The sequence below is a fragment of the Lissotriton helveticus genome, chromosome 7 (assembly GCF_964261635.1).
Source record: "Lissotriton helveticus chromosome 7, aLisHel1.1, whole genome shotgun sequence".
Taxonomy (NCBI): Eukaryota; Metazoa; Chordata; class Amphibia; order Caudata; family Salamandridae; genus Lissotriton; species Lissotriton helveticus.
Genome location: NC_136068.1, coordinates 221,056,046 through 221,074,566, shown reverse-complemented (window position 1 = coordinate 221,074,566; position 18,521 = coordinate 221,056,046). Strand labels below are relative to the sequence as shown.

The window sequence follows — 18,521 nt, the reverse complement described above, 5'->3', positions numbered from 1 at the left end:
GGTGCGGAGGAGGAGTTCATACAGGTTTCTGTGAGGAAGGCGACGTCTGGTGAGGTTGTGTCGAGCAGGTTCCAAAGTTCGATGGCGTGTCTGTGGATGGAGCGGGTGTTGAGCAGGATGCACTTGAGGTGGGTCTTGCTGGTGTTTGGCTTGGCGGGTGCGGTGCAGGTTCGGAGGCAGGTGAACTTGCAGGCCTTGCAGGTGAAGGGTCCGTGGATGCGTTTCAGGGTGGCCCGGCAGCAGGCGGGGTTCCGGCCGGCATTGAGTGCGTTGAGGGCGGCGGCGTTGTAGGTCTGTCGGGTGGTCTCGTAGCGGTGGGGGCCAGGGCTCCTGGCGCTGGGCGCGGGCCAGGCTCGGACCTGCACAGACGGGCTTGCCTTTGGCGCGCCTTCGGCGCACAATCGGCGCATCCGCTGCGCGTCCGCACGGTCGCCATTTAAGGCTAAGTGGGAGGGAGGAGCAGCTGGGAGGCGGGAGCGGGAAGGACACGGAGAGAAAGGGGGCGTGGCCGCGGGCTCACGGCAGCGGGAAGCGGGGAGCGGGGCAACCAGGGGAACAGGCAATACGGAAAACAAAGCACAGGATTCACAAGAAAACAAAAATACAGTAGGGGAAAGGCAGTGAGGCAGTACCAGCAAGGCGAGCTGGGGGTACTAACACACGGAGCTCGGGAACAGTCAAAAGCGGCAGATCGAGACTAAGCAGCAGCGAGGGCACACACACAGCTGGGGGGCCGTGCGGCGCGGGGGTGTCCTGAGAACAGATCACAGGACCAGGTATATATAAGCTTAGTTTGAGCAAGCATATATTTCTTCGATGGTGTTGAAGTTAATTTAAAAATGATATGGATTCTGAATTGTCATTTCCCGTGAAATATGTATATTTAACTTTTTGCTTTTTAGAACTCTCTGGAGGGAAATTTGGACAATGTTCCCATTGTGTATAGTTAAAATGGGAACGCTGTCTAATAGTTCTATATAGGAAATGGTGTCCTTAATGATGGTAGCAGAGCACCTCAGAGTAATTGTAAAGTAAAGGTATAGATCTTCTGATTCAAAAACAGAAAAATATTCTAATTTAGAAAGCATAGCATTTACAGTATCAACATCCCAATCATCTGAAGGCAACCCCAGTACTGTTACATCACCCATAGAAACTTTGAAAACATGTATGTTATAAACAGGATTTCTATCGAGCCAAATATGTCAGAGGCAACTTTATCCCAAACAATTGCATCAATCACTGGAACGGCTGAAATATTAATGAGGGACAACTCTCTTTTCAGTTTATGCTATGAAAAATGGGGGACCAACACCCCGTCGACCAGTTCTGTAGCAGAACGTTCCAGGAGGTATTGGCCGTTGAATAGTAGGAATAAAACAGTCACAAATCCATTCCACATGAACAAGAAAACCAAGGAGTGTATGATTCAGACATATATCCAAGGAGGGACTAGATAATTGAGTTTTAACTACCAAATACAAACACAAATCCATGCAGGAAGAGTGTACAAAACAGAAGAACTGTCAGAAGAAAAATTATCTTAACCCATATAGTACCCAGAGGTATTCATCTGGAAAACAGGATGTTGGGATTCAGCATTAGGATTTGAAAGAGCCTACTCAGATGGACTCGCCAACAGTGGATCTTTATAAATGACATCTGTTGTAGAGGATTTGATAGTAGAAACCGGTATTGTGTCAGTAAAGTTGTCCGTGGGTGACTCTGCCTCCCCCTCCCTCAGCCGGGGAGTATAAGCATTGGTGGTGCTCACAGGCTGCAAAGAAAGGTCTTGAGGAAAAGAACTGGAGACCTGGTGTAGTTTGATGTGTTCAGTGGAGACAAAGCAACCGTCTTTACAACCAGGGAGAGGCGGCAAAATCAAAGTTTGTGTACCTTGAAGGACAAGGACTGGAACAGGAGCCAATACCTAGGGACAAAGTCCTTTTTGATTGCCACCTTTTCTCAAACCAGATCTCAGATTTTTGGAAGCCATCCAGAAATTGGAATTGGATCTGCAGTAGTGGAAGAGTGAGACTCCGGCAAGTGTGTGCAAGATTGAGCATCACAAAACTTTTGTAGGTCCTGTAAGACAGCACAATGGTTATTTACATCAAAGGTTGCGGCTGCTGCCACAACAACTGGACCATCAAGATCCAGAACATGCACCTTGATTCAAAAAAGCACTTCTTACGGGGTCCGCCTACCCAGAGATGTTTTTTGCGGAGGTTATTTAAAGCTTGTTGAACCCCAATTGAGATGGTTCAACCAACCTCACCCTGTACCTAATACTCTAGCCATTAAGGACTGCTTTACGTCACGGTTCATTCTCCCAAGAACAGAATTACCCTTGGGTTTATACGGAGAAGAAAAATGCACTTGCACACCCATGGACTTCATTGAATCACGGGATGCTTTAGAAATGATTGCCGGACCTTGATCCAATTAGAATGTGCAACAGGCATATGCCCCGATAAAGACTTGCAAGTCTTTATTAAAAGTTCGAGCATCAACTGAGCGCTGTGGCCAAACCCAGAGGAATCTAGAGCAAGAATCAACTACAACTAAAATAAATTTGAACGCAGTATGTGAAATCAGAGGACCACAATGACCCAGGTAAATGCAGCTAAAAGGCTGGGTAGAAATAAACCGATGTGTTTGTAGTGGACAAGACACAGTGCAACTTTTGATTTGTTGACAGATGTCACAATATAAAACATATTTTCCGGTTTATTGATATAAGCCCTGCCACCAATAGCGTTGCTTTAAGAGAGAAATGGTAGCCACAACGGCATGCACAGAAACTATACCTTCATGTGCTGCTACAATTAAATCATTTCTTTGTTCCGTGCTTGGAATCATGCAATCACCAACGCCAGTATAGTTGTAAAAAGCACATTCTGGACATTTAAATTATAGGAATAGTTAGAAGGACAGCCACCTTTAATAGCATTTACTGCAACCAAAATATTAGTTCTAGAGCGTGTTTTCGCTGCTATTTTAGCGGTGTCTACTGCAGATTTGGCTGCTTCAATAGCCAGAGAATTCCCTATGTCATGTGTTCCCACAAATTGAGGACTCAACGTATGTATAACATGAGTTTGCGGCAAGCTAATAATTAAGGTTTGCCACTTTAACCCAAAGCCGTTTGTACTTTATTGTGCTACCCCTGGAAACCTGAAAATCATTTTGTTGCCAAAAATACAAGTTGTCAATACAAATCACACATAACATGGGTGGGGAATTCAGGATTCGCATTTTCAAGTGTAAGAAGTAAAGCCTTCAATTCAGCCGACTGCGACATAGACTGTGTGCAAGTAATTTGTGAGATAGATACACCATCCGACATAGAGCCAATAACGACGGTGCATGCAGCAGAATATTGCTACTTAGAATCTATAGAAGGTTGAGCAGAACCATCAGTATAAATGACAGATTTATATTGATCAAGAGGCAGAATCGAAGAAGGCAAAGAATAAACATGTTCATATTGCAAAAATTCTTGGGTTTGCAAAGATTGGTTAAAGACAAAGTCCACATCCACAGCTGTCAATGACGTAGCCCATTGAATCTATCGAGAATTGACGGCTTTCGCGATAGGGATGCTGGCTTTTATGACTGCCTCTAGGGCAGGCAGAGGAGATATGACAAGAATGTGTTTCCCTTGAGCAAGTGGCCTTTCTTTAAGGATGTGGCCATCTGTACAGCAGTCAGAATCTTTTCAGTAGAAGCAAAATGCCTTTCCGCAGGTAAATATAGATGCAATTTATATGAAATGGGTATTGTTTCACCTTCATTAAAGGATACGTATGTAAATCCAATGCAATCCGGCAAAACATGGGTAACCAAGTTAGTGGGATTAACACATGTATGCAGGCAACATGTTTCAAGTAAATCAGATTGTAAAGTTCTGAGTGTGACAGTATGTTCCAATGTCCAGGATGAATCGGAAAAATCAGGGTGTATTAATGCATAAAGGTATTTAATATGTTGTGCATATTCAGGTATGTATGTTCTGACATAATTCTAAAATCCTAGCAGAGACTGCAATTTTTAAGAGTACTTGGAGGCTGCAATTGAGCACACTTTTCCAGTAAATGAGGGGCAAGACTTTTACCCACATTTGTATTTTCATATCCCAAGTAAAGGACAATGGGAAAATCTATATAAGACTTCCTAGAGTTGCACTAGTACCCAATTTCAGCAAATTGCAAAATTATGCAATCTTCTCTTGCTAAATAGGGGTTTAATTCATCGTCAGTTAGGTAGATATCATCAACAAAGGATAGTGCATCAGCGTCAAACTCATGAAGAATCAACACAATGTGAGCCCCAAATACTCCTGGGTTGTTTTTATAGCCCATAGGAAGTCAGGCGTACCGCCTCTGAAAACCGATGGCACTAAACACGGGCCAGTCACGGCTCTCTGCAGCCAAATTGTGACTAAAAAACTATTAGAAACGTCCAAGGCAGTTTTATATTTTTTACGGACGATAATATTGATCAGTGCCGTACTATGGTTATTTTTGCAAGTATGACTTTTCAACTGTCTATAATCTAAGACAATGCAATAGGAATGATCAGGTTTCAAAACCGTAAAAATAATTATTCGTTTTAGAGACACATGGTTCAATTACTCCCTGGTACTGCAGTTAGGAAATCATTTTTTAACAAGTTCTTTTGCATCCCGTTTAATAGGATACTGCAGTTGTACTTGAGGTGTGGACCGTATAGGAATATCATGGTAAGGAGAATCCTTATCCCAACCTGTATGGTTACGATAAAGTGCAGGGGCCAATGCCAGGGCTCATTCAGAGGCATAAGCTTGTTTATCTCGTCTGGGACAAGGTGCCACAAAGAAGAGAGAATGACATCCTCACCTTGGGGACATGCAAGAACAAAAGGTGGTGGTCAGTCGACCTCCGCTAAGAGAATGTCATAAGACATAGTTAAATTGTCCCCAAATACTGCTTAATTGTGCATTTAACGCCTCCTTCAGTTTGAATATCTAAATGATACAGCCTATCTGGAGGGGCAACGTGAGTGTCCGCGATTTCAACCATAATAAATGTATCCGTTGCTCTCCTTACCAGAAATTGGTGGAGATTCCAGCGTACCAGGGTGACTTCTGCCGCGCTGTCAAGGAGAGTCACTACTCCCAAATCCTGTTCAGGAAGAAGAGTCTTACTGTCTGTGGCACACTACACAGTAAATGCAGCAACTTTCTTTTTCTGAAAAGGGGGTTTACAGGGAGGAGATCTATCCTCCTTTTTTATCTTCACGTCAGTCAAGCGTTGTATCTCCCATTTTGGTTAAACGTACTCTCCTTGTCTGCGATCAGATCGTCCTCCTCTGTCATACTGCTGGTCAGATGATTCCTGAAAGGAATGATGTGAATGTGTATCAGAAGACTGATACTTGTCAGGAGTCCTAATCTTAGTGTGATCACAAATGTCTTCTTTCAGAGAACTTTGAAGGTGCAGAACCTCTACGTTTCTAGCTTTTTGCTGTTGATTAGACATCCCATGGTTTCTTAGGAAACTCATGGCAGGTCTGGCATCATCGTCAGAACTAGGCCTGCCACATGGTGGTAAAAAGTTCGGATCCCCAAACTATTACGTCCTAGAGATGTGTATTCATTAGTAATAATGACAGGCAACTCGCGTTCATGGCCCGCTATTTCGACCGCGTATAGCCAAAGACTCTGCTTCACCTTTAACATTAGAAAGAATTATTTTAGAAACAATGGGGACATTTCCTACACGTTTCACCCCCAAATAGAGAACAGGACCTGCCCCATGCTCATTCTGTATCTGTTTTAGGATATTTAGTACAACGGGCATCGAGGAAGTGCCATGACAAAGAGTGTAAACTTACAAAAGTAGTTCCCCAGGTGTTGCAGTCAGGTAGACAGTGGACCAGTCAAGTGGGTGAGCATATAGTCAACATTCGGTGCTTGTATTTAGGTCAGCTTCAAGTTGGTAAATTTTTTGGCCAATCCAAAATGGTATTTCTTCACAATTCGTGGGTCTTTTGCCCATAATGGAATGAACAATTACAGGAACAATCACAGGTCCTACTAGTTGTTGGGCCTGTCCTTGTATGCCAAGTCTAGCTGGACCAGCTAGCAAAGCAGGAGAAATATATTGCATTAGACGTTCAATATAGTACAAATACAATATTATACAAAGCACGTGTATCCACCACATTAATATTCGCTATATTAGGATATGGAGTATAGCCCTCTAATGCTGGCCATGTGGCCTCTTCAATACTTAAGGGACCCATTTTAACAGTCCCAAAATTGTGGGGAGGGCATCATTAAACCATGTCTGGTGTTCCCAGAAGGTAAGAGGAATCTCCAGAAGCGCAAATGGACGATATATGCATTAGGTGCCTGCAGCACTGTATATTCATGAAAAGTATTATCATTAGCATCGACAGCCGTAAATGTGACCCAGGAATGATAAACCTCAAAGCAGTACAGTGCGTCCGCCTCTACAACAAAAATCACAGTAGCGCCCGCATTAGGGACTTCATGTTGTAATAAGTGCTGAGTAACTGTCGGACAGCAGTTAACAGGAATAACAATGGGCTGTGACAAAATTAATGTAGGAAGGAGTCCAAGCGTAGCACAAGGACTATAAACCCTTGTAATATTCAAACTTGAAAAACCAAACAGAACTAGGTACTCCCTATAACTGTTGAGGAAAAATATCCAGCACCACAGACTTCTCTGGGAAAAGGTACGAGGGTATTGTGACAAGCACAAGTACTACTCAGAATTCCCACAAGTAAGTACCACACCAAACGTTGGCTGCGCCTTGTTCCAGGGATTATGCTCTAGAACAGAGTTATGCTTGGAATCATAGAACATCACTATGTAGAGACTGAGTAACCATACCTCTTCAGTATCTGAGTCATAGTCCGACTAGCTATATGTCTCACTTGCCCTCCTAGCCTTACCAGAGAATCAAGTGAACTGGCACCGAAGAACACTCTTGACCCTGTCAGGGATCATGGAAACAGGACACACCCTTTCGCTCTCTTGTACGTGTCCACAATAAAATAACCAGGAGACAATAAGAAAGTTTAGAATATTTATTTTAACTATTGTGCTCTGAAATTCAGTATACATGCCACAATTACTGCTATCATAGTTAATAATCCATAGACCATAAAAATCCCTGTTTTTTATAGGACAGAAGAACCTAACCCCACCACCCCCTTGCTACTGAAGCTAAATTATTATATATCAAAGATCTCTGTGATTACTGGAAGACTCCGTATCTTAGCATTCATAGATGTTCGTTGTACATCTCAGCAGATGCAGTGCCCTCTTTCTATGTAAACAACAGCTGCATTTTCATGTTTTGTATAGGTGCTAGTTCCTGTCCAGAAAAAATAACAAGGGACATTGTTGTTTGACCTTGTATATGGTGTTCAGACTAAATCCCAGGAAGAGCACAGAACACGAAAACATATGTAGGTTCCATGTGAAAGGACAATGTGGCACAAGAGCAAGCATGTTTATATAGTAACATGTGCAAAGGACAATGAGGCCTACAACATTAAAAGTTAGGCTAACATAGGGACAACTTTAATGGGCAGTGCAGGAAACACACAACAGTCCTATTCTTCTAATTTAGTTTGGGATTTGTATTATTTTGCATTTTGAATGTAATACTGTTTTGGTGTTGCATAAATACTTTACACATTGGCCTAAACAAAGCCTGTCTATTCCGTGTAGGCGTGTTGAGCCCAGGTTATTTTAGTGACTTTTAAGGTTCACCCCGACAAAGGTTGTGATTTTTCTTTGAGGTGGGTGGTGACATTCCCCACAAACTAACCCAATTTTCCTACATACCTCATCTCAGGAGTTCGCAAATTTTCTGTTTTGTGACCCCATTATGGTTGAAAAACATTGATACATCACATACTGATTAGTAATTTAAAAGAGATGCTTGCAACACACCCCATCCAAATTGCAAATCGGTATCCATTCACAATCCCGTTCAAGGACCTGGTGAAAGTTTAATGCCTCTTAAAATGGAATTAGAACATCAAATAATTTAGGGGTAACAAATACATCTAATTTATGAATTGCAGAATTTACAACCATAAATAAGTTTGCACATAATGCTCTTAGTTCCTTCGAGTACCATATGGCTGATTTCTGTGCTTTTTGTATTTTCAGGGATTTCAGAACTATTTTGTTGAGGATCTTTGACATTGTTTCGGAGTATCATATTGTGAGATCATTCTTTTCAGAGATTGGGAAAGTGCTCTGAGGAGCAGGTTCAATTTGTTTAGAGAGTGTTACTGTGTTAATGTCTTTTAAGTATCTAATACATTCATTGGGAATTACAGGTTTGCCTGTGGATACACATTTCACACATTCAGTGTGAAAAAGATGAGAGAGTGAACAGCCTCCAGTTCTAGCTTATCCCAGCCTGATCTAGTGACATAGCCTCAGCCCGGGTTTTCCCGATCACCGTTCTTCCTGCCAACAGAAGCCACGCCCACCCAGGACCAATTTAATGCAGGCTGCAGCATGGGCACTCCGCTGGCATGCCAAAGGCAAGCCCGTCTGTGCCTGGGCTGCAACCAGAGGCTTGACTCCTGGGCCTCTCACCCCCTGCAGATATACCATTGCCGAGCTCTACACCCTTTATCCCGGACGCTGCAACAAACACTGCCACTGCGCTGACCCACGCTCCAGGATAGGACCTTTCACCTGCATACACTGCCACTTCTGCCACATCACATACACCATCCCACTGACCAGTCACACCCTGAACACACCACAGACACCACCTGAACAAAAACACCCACTCGCATGCACCCTACTCAGCAAATGCTCACTATGCAAACACACCACAGAGATTTGGAACCTCATCTCCACCCACACACCAGATGTCCTTTTCCTCACTGAGACCTGGCTCATCCCCACTTGTGCGCCTGACATTGTCACCGCAATACCCAAAGGATACAAAATCACCCACCACAACTGTATCAACAAGCCTGGCGGAGGGATCGCCATCATATACAAGGAATACATCTAATGCACAACCACAAATGAGGACATCACACCAGCGATGGAACACCTCAACTTCCGACTCCAAACAGACAGCAAAACCACTATCAGGGGCACCCTCACCTACCTTCCCCTCCAGGACTACGCCCAGTGTTCTTCAACTTAATTGTTGACTTCATCGCTCCCTCACCGTAGACTCCAACAAGTACATTTTCCATGGTGACCTCAACTTCCATCTCGGCGACACCTCCAATCAATCAATCATAGCATTTGTAAAGCGCACTACATACCCGTGAGGGTCTCAAGGCGCTAGGGAGGGGGTGCTGCTGCTGTTCGAAGAGCCAGGTCTTGAGGAGTCTCCTGAAGGTTAGAAGGTCTTTGGTCTGCCGTAGGTAGATGGGGAGGGTGTTCCACGTCTTGACGGCGAGAATGATCTGCCGCAGGCGGTCACTCTTCGGATGCGGGGGACCGTGGCAAGGGCGTGGGCTGCAGAGCGGAGCTGGCGGGCGGGGGTGTAGAGGCTGAGTCGTCTGTTGAGGTATGCTGGTCCGGTGTTGTGGAGTGCCTTGTGTGCGTGGGTGAGGAGCTTGAAGGTTATCCTCTTGTTGATGGGGAGCCAGTGCAGGTCTTTCAGGTGGGGTGTGATGTGGCTGCAGTGGGGGATGTCAAGGATCAGGCGTGCGGAGGCGTTCTGGATCCGTTGGAGTCGTTTCAGGTGTTTGGCCGGGGCTCCTGCGTAGAGTGCATTGCCGTAGTCCAGTCTGCTGCTGGCAAGGGCCTGGGTGACCGTCCTTCTAGTTTCGGTGGAGATCCACTTGAAGAGCCTGCAAAGCATGCAGAGGGTGTTTTGTCATGGAGAGTGTGGAGTCGAGGATGACCCCTAGGTTTCGTGCGTGGTTGGTGGGTGTCGGGGGTGCTCCTAGTGCCGTCGGCCACCAGGAGTCATCCCAGGCCGAGGGGGTGGAGCTGAGGATGAGGACCTCCATCTTGTCCGAGTTCAGCTTCAGTCGGCTGGTCCTCATCCAGTCGGCGATCGCCTTCATTCCTTCGTGGCGATTGGTTTTGGCGGTGTGGGGGTCCTTGGGGAGCAAGACGATCAGATGGGTGTCGTCGGCGTCAGAGATGATGTTTAGGTCGTGCTGTCGGGCGACGTGGGCGAGTGGTGCCATGTAGACGTTGAACAACGTTGGGCTGAGAGATGAGCCTTGGGGTACGCCGCAGATGATCTCGGTGGCTTCGGAGTGGAAGGGGGAGGCGGATGCTCTGGGTTCTCCCGGAAAGGAAGGAGGTGGTCCAGTCCAGGGCCTTCTCTTGGATTCCAGAGTTGTGGAGGCGTGCTCTTAGTGTGCGGTGGCAGACTGTGTCGAAAGCGGCTGACAGGTCCAGGAGGATGAGGGCCGCGGTTTCTCCGTTGTCGAGCATGTTCCTGATGTCGTCGGTGGCAGCGATGAGGGCAGTATCGGTGCTGTGGTTGCTGCGGAACCCTGACTGGGATGGGTCCAGGATGTTGTTCTCTTCGAGGAAGCTGGTCAGTTGTTTGTTGACGGCCTTTTCGATGACGTTCGCCAGGAACGGGAGCAGGGAGATGGGTCGGAAGTTCTTGAGGTCCATGGGGTCCGCCTTGGGTTTCTTTAGTAAGGCATTAATCTCTGCGTGCTTCCAGCTCTCCGGGAAGGTCGCTGTCTCGAAGGAGATGTTGATGGTTTTCCAGAGGTGGGGTGCAATGGTGCTGCTGGCTTTGTTGTAGATGTGGTGTGTGCAGGGGTCGTCCGGGGAACCGAAGTGGACGGTGTTCATGATCTTGATGGTGTCATTGTCTTTGATGTTGGTCCAGGCCCGCAGACGGTTGGTGCGGGTGGTGGTCGTGGGAGAGGGGGTGTGGGCTGTTGCCGGGGTGGTGACGGCGTCGAAGGTGTCATGGATGTCTGTGATCTTGCGATGGAAGAAGGTGGCCAGCGAGTCTCACAGGTCTTGTGACGGTGGGATGTCGTTGGTGTTGGAGCTGGGGTTGGAGAGTTCCTTCACGATGCTGAAGAGCTCTTTGCTGTTGTGTGCATTGTTGTGTAGGCGGTCTTTGAAGGTGGTCCTTTTGGCAGATCTGATGAGTTGGTGGTGTCGGCGGGTTGTGTTCCTGTGGGCTGTGTAGCTTTCTGGTGTTCATTCGCGGGTCCAGTTTTTATCTAGTTTTCAGCAGGTTCGCTTGGAGGCCTGGAGGTCTTCGGTGAACCAGCTGGCTCTCTTGCTGGTGTGGGTGTTCGGGGATTTCTTGAGCGGGACGAGGGTGTTGGCGCAGTTGTTGATTCATTGTCTGAGGCTGCGGGCTGCGGCGTCTGGGTCAGTTGGGTCTGTGGGTGGATTCTGGGTGAGGGCGGCGGTTAGCTGGTCCTCGGTGATCTTGCCCCAGCTGCGGCGAGGCATCTGCTGGGTGCGGTGGTGTGTGGTGGGTTTCCGGAAGGTGAAGTGGATGCAGCGGTGGTCGGTCCAGTGGAGTTCGGTGGTGCCGTCGAAGAAGACATGGGTGCTTGCTGAGAAGATGGGGTCAAGCGTGTGGCCGGCGGAGTGTGTGGGTGCTGTGACGAGTTGTCTGAGTCCGAGATTGCCGAGGTTGTCGATCAGGGTGGAAGAGTTGGCGTTGTTGTTGTTCTCGAGGTGGAAGTTCAGGTCCCCGAGGAGGATGTAGTCCATGGAGGCGAGGGCGTGTGTGCTGACGGTGATGGAGTCGCAGAACTGCAGTCGGGGTCCGGGGGTCTGTAGATGAGGGTGCCTCTGAGGGTGGTGTTGGGGTCGGTATGGATCTGAAAGTGCAGGTGTTCGGCGGTGCTTAGTGTGTCGTCGGCGTGTGTCGAGATTTTGAGAGTGTTTCTGTGGACGATGGCAATTCCTCCTCCTATTCCGTTGGTGCGGTCCTTACGGGTGATCTTGTAGCCTTCCGGGATGGCTATGGCGATGTCAGGTGCCGAGGAGGGGGTCAGCCAGGTCTCAGTCAGGAAGGCGATGTCTGGTACGTTGGTGTCGAGTAGGTCCCAGAGTTCGACAGCGTGTTTGCGGGCAGAGCAGGTGTTGAGCAGGATACATCTGAGGAAGTTGGTTCCCATGTTGGGTGGGTTGGCGGGCCGGATGCTGGTGAAGCTTCAGTTCCGTCAGGAGAAGGGTCCTTGGATGCGTTTCGGGGAGGCCAGGCAGCAGGTGCAAGATCGTCCGGCGTTGAGTGCGTGGAGAGTGCTGGAGTCGTAGCAGAGGCGGGTGTGGTGGTGTGTGCGGGTCCAGAGTTCCTGTCGCTGTGCGCGGTCCAGGTGCGGACTGGCGCAGACTGGCTTGCCTTAGGCGTGCCTTTGGCGCGCCTGCGGCACAGCCGTGCAGGGTCCGGCATATATGGGGAGGTTGGAGGGAGGAGCAACTGTGGCACAGAAGGCAAAAAACGGGGCACAAAGGGGGAAAACAGTGGCACAGAAGGCAAAATCAGGGCACAATGAGGGTGAAAACAGTGGCACAGAAGGCAAAAAAAACGGGGCACCAAGACGGAAGAAGCACACTTACGAGCGAGACCTCAGCAGTGGCAGGGGCACACAGGCAGAGCTGTGCGGAGGTGGAGCGACCTACCAGGAGGGTACCATTGTACTCGACAGCTTGAACAACATCGGCTTCACCTAATTGGCCCAAGACCCAACACACACTGCAGGACACACGCTAGGCCCCATCTTCACCTCCATCGGCTGTCTCAGGTACTACCGCACCATGGAACTCACCTGACTTGCCACTCCATCGTCCACTTCAACGTCAACAGCTCACGGACCTCCGCCCCCTGGCTGCCCAACACCATCCACCACAGCCAGTGCAAAGCCCCAAAGGACACCTGGATCAACGCCCTCAACACCACCTACCCTACCTCCTCCAACAACTTAGACAAGAACATCAGAAACTTTAACTATTGGATCACCAACCGCACCAACAGCGTCACTCTCATCGGCAACAACACCCACAGAAGGTCCACCATGCAGGCTAGCTGGTTCTAGAAAACAGTATTAGAAGCTGGTATTAGAAAAAGCCACCAACAAACAACTCTCCAAACATCTGGAACCGAACATCCTACTCAACTCCTCCAAATCCGGATTCCGCAGCAACCACAGCACCAAGACAGCCTGCATCACAGCTACCGACAGCATTCAAGCCATACTCGACAGAGGAGAGACTGCAGCTCTGCTACTCTTAGACCACTTAGCAGGCTTCAATATGATCTCCCAAAACACACTTATCACAAGGCTGCACAACATAGGCATTCAAGGAGCCGCTCTCAGATGGGTCGCCTCTTTCCTCACCGGAAGAACGCAAACAATCCACCTTCACCTCTGAAACCAGGGATATCATTTGTGGAGTACCAGAAGGATCTTCACTCAGCCCCACCATCTATAAAACGTATATGACCGCTCTAGCCAGCATCGCCAAAACCCACTGACTTAACATCATATCCTACCTTGTTGACACACAACTGATCATCTCCCTCTCTGAAGACACCACCAACTTTCACAACTGCCTGACAGATGTCGCCAACTGGATAAAAGACAATTGCCTGAAGCTCAACATGGAAAGGTAGAGGTACCAAAGCTTCCCATGAGATGCATCCTAGGGGCCCTCAGAACTCGGACCTACTCTTACCCCCACTGACCACGCTAGGAACCTATGTGGCATTCTGGACAACAAGTTAACCGTGACGACTCAGGTCAACTCTGTCTCCTCCGCCTGTTTCTTAATCCTCTGCATACTTCATAAGATATTCAAATGGCTACTCCAAAGCTCAAGACGCACCATCACCCAGGCCCTCATCTTCAGCCGACTGGACTTCGGGCAACGCTCTCTACGTAATGATCGCAGCTCATCTCCTCCTCCGACTACAGACCGTACAGAGTGCTGCAGCCAGACTAGTCCTTTATATCCCTAGACGAACCCACACCACCCCCACCTCAGGGTAACTCCACTGGCTCCTTATACAGAAAAGATGCCAATTCAAGCTCCTGACCCATGCATATAAGGCCCTACAGAAGTGCCTACTTGAACTACTTCCTGAACCTCCATTAGCCTACCAGACACCTCCACCCCACGTCCCTTTCCCTAACCCTCACGTCTGCATCCGATGAAGGAGATGCAAAGGCCGCTCCGTCTCCTACCTAGAAGCGAAGTCATGAACGAGCTACCCTTTCATCTACAGGCCTCCCCATCTCTTCCAGAGTTCCGAAAGTCAACCTGGCTATTGGGCTAATCAACTGGAACTTGTCAGCGCCTGGATACCCTCACTGGCAACAAAAAGTCCACTACAAATCTACTGATTGATTGTAATCAACGAATTAATAGACCTGTTGACTGGTCTTTCCTCGTCTATCCTTTTCCCCCTTTGTAGTGGGTGAACCGAGGTTACAAGAGAAACAGATTAGTGATTTTTGTTCTCCCAGGGAGTGTTAAAGTCTTCTAGAAAGATATTGTCGTCATGCCTGAATATGCTTAATGTAATAAGTTAAAGTTAGCGGTTTAGCTGAAGGCTACTTAGGTTTTTGGGGATGATTTATGGGATAAAGCCTGTTGGGATGGGAATGACTCCTGCACTGCGAACAAGCATGTGCCCATTCCCGAGTGCACATGAACCTGGTTTGCTGACTTTTGTTTTCCTTTCATCATACTAATCTACAGTGTTTGCAGCGGCCTACGTCTGACGCTTGTAATGCAAGAACAAACCAACAACAAGCATTTACAATGCAATGGTCTCGGCATTATTAAAGGTAGAGCTATTGGCATTGCTCGTGACTTTTTTTTTTAACATAAATAAATGGTGTTGTCATTTACAATGGCAATAGGTGAGCATTAGAGAGTAGTAGAGAGTATTCGCGGACATAGAGCCACACACGCACACAGAGCACCACACACACACACGCAGAGCCCCACACGCAGAGCCCCACACGCTGAGCCCCACGCGCAGAGCCCCACACACACAGAGCCTCACACACACACAGAGCCTCACACACACACAGAGCCTCACACACACACACACACACAGAGCCCCACATACACACAGAGCCCCCCACACACACAGAGCCCCACACACACACACAGAGCCCCACACACACACAGAGCCCCACACACACACACAGAGCCCCACACACACACACAGAGCCCCACACACACACACAGAGCCCCACACACACACAGAGCCCCACACACACACAGAGCCCCACACACACACAGAGCTGTCGCGACTAGGACAACGCAGGCGCCTGTCACAAATCAGAACCAGATAACCGAAAGCAAATGGCCTTGGTTGGTTAGAAGCACAAGTTAAAAGTCAAATTCAAAGGTCGGAGCCTAAAGGGTAAAAACATAGGTCAAAGGTCAGGACAAATGATCATAAACTTATACCACAGATAAAATAGAACGTGGAAGGCCCAAACCGAAAGAATCAAAATCCAAAAATGTTCCCAAACAAAGGTGACTGCTGAAACATTGGTAAAGGCAGCGAGTGTGGTGGGAGAGACATGGGAGGGGCGAGTCTGGGAGCCCGGGAGGGGCTGGCATAGCGCTGATGCTGGCGCTCTGGAAATCCGAGGCTGGGCGGGAGCCCAGATGTGCGAGGGAGGGTCTGAGACCTGTGCGTGGGGTCGTGGTGAGGAGAAGGGAGGGGGCAGGGGCCGAGCCGGGGGCCAGGATGTGGGAGGGTCACTGAGTGAGGGGAAAAAGAGACCACGATAGAGAGGGCGGAGGGCCACGGGGAATGACCAGGCACCCGGCCAAGACACCTGCTGCAAAGAGAGCCACCCATCAGCAAAGTGCGGCAAAGCGGGTTCGGTGCAAGGTGAATAGGGGCGAGGGGGGCAGAGGACATTATATTACATTTATGAGAACATTACTTGTGCAGCTGTGGCACCGGAGCCCAGGGGGGTCGAGAGGGGCCCACTTTACTCCAGCTGGGGGAGGCGGGCCCATTTCACATCCTTGCACCCTTGCTGGATGGGTAGGGGGCGGCTAATGGGTGATCCAGGGTCAGAAAAACATCTATACTGCGAGGGAGACGGGCCAACGGGGAGAGGCAAGGAAAGCAGCAACTTGTTAGGTGAAAGGGACGGGCCGTTCAAAGAGAGGGCAAGGCCAAAAGAGGGGAGACGGTGCTGGTGACGGGAAAAAGGGGGAGCCTGGCTAGCGAGACCGGAGTATAGAAAGGCAAGCAGAGACTAGTGAGAGGGGGCGCTGATATAGTGGAATGAGGGCAGGGATAGTAAGGGAGAGGGAGCAGGCGACTGAAAAGATAAGCAGATCATAGTGAGGGGGATGGAGGTGAATGAATATGAGAGAGAAGTGACGAGTGCGCGGAGGGAGGACAGGCTGCCGAAAGCAAAACGCGACCCAGTGAGAGGAGCAGGAGACAGATGGGCGGAAAAAGAGAGAGCGGGGACTAGGGAGAGGGGACCAGCGGAGGAGAAAGAGAGGAGGGACAAATGAGGGACGGAGATAATGGACTGGGGTGAAAAAGAGCAGTGTGCAGGCACTGGTGAGAGCGAGGGACAGGCGGACAGATATTAACGAGGGAGAGAGGACAGACGGATGAAACGGAGCGGAGGGTCGAATTTGGGGGTAGGGCGGCGAGAGCAGGCTGGCGAATGGAGAACTACAACTATAGTTGATAGAGACACTCTTTAACTAAACTTGGAACCGGCCTTGCTGCTATCCACAAGGCTCTTCTACCCACGCCTCGCGGTACCCGCTCCGCGGGTCCCGCTTCGTTTTCCCACTTGCCTGACGTTCCTGTTTCCCCGGCTTCAGCTGTTCCTGTGGGGTTGTGTGAGGCTGCAGGGCTGCGAGCGCGAACCGGGACTCGCCTTCCCAGGAGTCCCGGTGTCAGTGGCCGAGTCACCTGGCCCCACTCTCCCTGACCGCCCCGCCCCACCTCCAGCAATTGAAAAGGGGCAAGGACTCTTCCTACGTGGGACACTCTTTAACTAAACTTGGAACCGGCGTTGCTGCTATCCACAAGGCTCTTCTACCCACGCCTCGCGGTACCCGCTCCGCGGGTCCCGCTTCGTTTTCCCACTTGCCTGACGTTCCTGTTTCCCCGGCTTCAGCTGTTCCTGTGGGGTTGTGTGAGGCTGCAGGGCTGCGAGCGCGAACCGGGACTCGCCTTCCCAGGAGTCCCGGTGTCAGTGGCCGAGTCACCTGGCCCCGCTCTCCCTGACCGCCCCGCCCCACCTCCAACAACCTGGCCCATTGGCCTCTGGATTATAAATTTGGGAGTCCTACGCTGCGCGGGAGCGCACGGGAGCGCCCGGGGCTAAGCCCGGGCAAAGGGCGGGCCCTCTGTGGCCCTCAGAGGCCTGAGGAGCCTGGCCTGTGCCACCACCCCTGCCCGTTTTTACCCAGCCCAAGAGTTCAGTGGACACATAAACTGTAAGTCGTCCAAATATACATTCATAAGACACTGGGTTGCTAACTGACATTAATTGTTAAGCATTTTATGTATGGGCTTTTCTTTACTGTTCTGAGTACTGAGGTTATTTAGAAAGTAGTGTGGGGCAGTGCCATGAATTGTCGTGAAACCAGAAGCATGGCAGTTGCAGGTGCAAAAAAATTAACTGGGACTCTAGATGATTTTATTGTTCGCACCCACGCACTGATTGATGAGGGGATAATATTGATGGACAGGAGGGTGTCGCAAGATCTGGCTATGGCCAGGAGATCTTCTTTAGGCCTAATTGCTCAGGCCCGCACGCCTAACCCCGAGACTCGCTCTAACACCCTCGCACTGGTACATAACCCTGGGGAAACTGGTGAATCTGATGTCCCAAATTCACAATAGGATCTGGAAGCCACCCCGAACCTGAACATTATTATAGATAGTGATCCAGACAGGACTGAATCAGTTAATCCTTCCCGGGCTAGTGATATACATCAAAAGGGTCTTAAAGAAGGGGCAATTCCCAAACAAAAGGTAAAAAAATCTACCTCCGCTAAAGGGAAGAGAGCACAAACTGCCCACAACCATCATAATTCCACCCTAGACCCACAAACTGCAAATAACAACGTGGCAGCTTATGTAATTGATACCGGGGGGGTACACTTGACAAATACTGGCTTGCCCTTAAGCCTTCCAGATGATACCATCATAGATAAAAGTCTGGAGGAAATCATGGGATTAAATGGAGAAGTCACTAACTCAGTTAAACACAGTCAGGATGGGTGTGGGCCATGTACGTCAAATAATAACAACATTTTGAACATATTAAAATCCTTACTTGAACCCATAGAGGTTAGACTGCGCTGTTTAGAAACTATCCTGAAGAACATCCATAAGGATATCAGTGCCCCTAGTCTTATTATGAATCCTAAAACATCCCACCCCACCAATACAGCCACCAAGTCATCATCGGCTGGTAAAAGTGTTACAGTGGTCAGTAAAAATGTCTCTAACAATACTAGTAATACTCCTAATCTGGGAGGTACCAAAGCTAAG

The 18,521-nt window shown here is 48.9% G+C and overlaps 1 protein-coding gene across 4 annotated transcripts in view; it reads right to left on the bottom strand.

Moving 5' to 3' along the window:
- Nucleotides 1-18,521, bottom strand: part of BMP7 (bone morphogenetic protein 7) — a 1,264,568-nt gene that overhangs the window by 626,514 nt on the left and 619,533 nt on the right. The window lies entirely within an intron of this gene.